The following is a 2,988-nucleotide window of genomic DNA, read 5'->3' on the forward strand; positions in this document are numbered from 1 at the left end:
GGAGAAGATAATGATCTTGTTATTCCATATTTATTACAAAATTTGATGAATTCCTCAGACCTGAAACACATTGCATTGTTTGTTACAATTTTTTGAGGACAACCAAATCTGGAGATAATATTATTTAGTAGGAAATTATTGACAACTTTACTTGTTGCATTTCTTGTGGGGATAGCCTCTACCCACTTTGTAAAGTAGTCAGTAGCCACTAGAATCCAAGAATAGCCAGTGCTAGACTTGGGGGAAATCTCTCCTATGAAATCCATACCCCATTGTTGAAAGGGTGCTTGGACCTCCATTGGCTTCAATGGAGTATTACCTGAGAACTTTAGTTTTCTAGCAAACCTCTGACAAGGGTCACATTTCCTAATCATAATTTGAGCATCCTTGAATAGAGAGGGCCATCAAAATCCAGCTCTCATCACCTTATGTGTAGTGGTCTTGGCCATATAGTGTCCTCCACACACTCCAGCATGCATTTCATTTAAGACTTCTTTTGCCTTTTCTTGATCAATACACTTCAGCAACACTCCCTCAAAATTTCTCCACCATAAACTACCTTGAAAAATTATGTATCTAATGGCTTGCAATTTAGTACTCCTCTTTTCATTTTTAGGCAAATTGGGAGGAGCTTCCATGTTTTGCAAGTAATATATAACATTAGTGTACCAATCACAATGATCCATGTCACAGAAGTTAGATCTGAGGTCATCAACTACCACATTTATATGATTGGCATCCAAATTAGATTCAGCCATGAGTTTAGCCAAACCTTGATCTCTTACCAACTTAGTTATCTGTATTTCAATATTAAATTCTTGGATCTTGTTGATCCATCTACACCTTCTGCCTAATACTTCCTATTGAGAAAAGATGTCCTTCACAGCTACACTGGGTACAAAGGAAATGACAATAGCACCTACTAGGTAGCATCTAAAATCCTTTATAGCCTTTACTAGAGCATACACTTGTTTTTCATTTATCTCATATTTCAGTTCAGCAAGCTGCAGTGACTTACGGAAAAAAGCAATGGGTTGTTCATATCCTTCTTCATTTTTTTGCAACAAGACTATGACTACAGTGTGAAAGGATGCAAAATAAAAAATATGCATAGGCTTTGTATAATCTAGGGTTTTGAGGACTGGGGCATTTTTTATTATAGTTTTAATATCCTGGAATGCTTTTGAAGGCTCACCATTCCAATCTGTAATAACTCCTTTCTTGAGCATCTTTGAGATAGGTCTACTAATTTCAACAAAATTGGTAACAAATCTTCTGAGAAAATTAACTTGGCCAAAGAAGGATTGAATTCCTTTTACATTCTTTGGCTTGGGGACTTTATCAATAGCTATTACTCTCTCAAGATCTATTTTCAACCCATCTTTAGACACTATATGTCCTAGTAATCTACCTTCTGTCACCCCAAAAGTACATTTCTTTGGGTTCAAGGATACTCCATATTCCAGAGCTTTGATAAAAAAATTCTCCAAATGCCTGCAATGATCCTCAGCCTTCTTAGAATCTACTGTAAGATAATCCTGGTAGACAACCATAAATTTGTCAATATAATCATGAAATGCCCCATCCATAGCTCTTTGGAAAGTAGCTCCTACATTAATCAAGCCAAATGGCATCCTTACATATACATATGTTCCCCATGGGGTTGTGAAGGCTATCTTAAATTGTTCATTCTCCTTTACCAGAACTTGATTGTACCCAGAGAAACCATCCATCATAGACATTAATTCAGAATTAGTTACTTGCTGCAACATGGCTTCCACATTTGGTAATCCATAATTATCCTTCAAGGATGCAATGTTCAAATTCCTGAAATCCACACATAATCTTATGTCTCCATTTTTCTTTTTGACGGGTACCAAATTTGAAACCTAGGTGGAATGTCTAATTGGTTTGATTATCCCCCCATCCCTTAGTTTCATCAACTCTTCTTACATTTTGGGAGCTAGGGTAGGGTTTATTGGTCTTTGTTTTTGTTTGAAAGGTTTTACATTATCCTTTAGTGGTATGACATGTTGGAACAAATCTTCCCTATAAGCCTTAAGGTCATCATATGATGATGCCAAAACATGTCTATACTTCCTAAGAAAGTCAATTAATGTTTTTCTGATTTCAGTAGGTAGATTTTGGCCAATATAAGCCTTTTTTGGAGCTTCATTAGTACCCAAGTTTATCTCTTCTAATTCCTAAGGCTTGGGGTCCTTAACTCCTAGTTTGACTCTATCCTGATTATCAAAAATACTTTCCAAAACCACTAACCCCTTAGGCATCTTATTGTTTTTCAACTAAATAATCTCCTGGCCAAAAATGGTTTCCTTACCATCTATGGTTTCAATTAAATCACTGCAATCCATTTCTTGACCATTATACTTGTCTTCATTTAACAAAAAATTTATAATGTCTTTTTCATCTTCAAAGACTTGCCAATTTTCAATGTTATTAGGTATAGAAGGTCTATTTTGTACCTCAATTTAAGAGATTCCTACAAATGATATCTTCTTAGGTTTGATTGCTACATTTGCTAATAAATCTGCCATTTTATTTTGAGTCCTATCTCTCCATGAGATACCAAATGCATCAAAAGATTCTATCTAGTCCCAAACAACATTTCTATATTGCTTTAATCTCCTATTCTTGGATGCATAGGTTTCTTTTATCTAGGAGATAACTAGTTCAAAATCACCTATGACATGCAATTTCTTGATTCCATGATGTGTAGCAAATTCCAATCCTACCAACAAGGCTTCATACTCTGCTATGTTATTTGTGCAAGAAAACTTTAAAGCGAATGAGTATCTGAAAGTATTTCTCTCAAGGGAAACAAAAACTACCCTTTCCCCTACACCCTATTTAGAACTAGCCCCATCAAAAAAAAATTGTCCATAATATTGGTGAGTTCATGCAATATTCAACTTCATGTTCAATTATAGCAGGCAGATTCTCAACTTCTTGAATAATCAATTCAGCTCT

This window comes from Cupressus sempervirens, chromosome 10 (assembly GCF_028749045.1).
Source record: "Cupressus sempervirens isolate cs-2001-9-10 chromosome 10, ASM2874904v1, whole genome shotgun sequence".
In the NCBI taxonomy this organism is placed as follows: domain Eukaryota; kingdom Viridiplantae; phylum Streptophyta; class Pinopsida; order Cupressales; family Cupressaceae; genus Cupressus; species Cupressus sempervirens.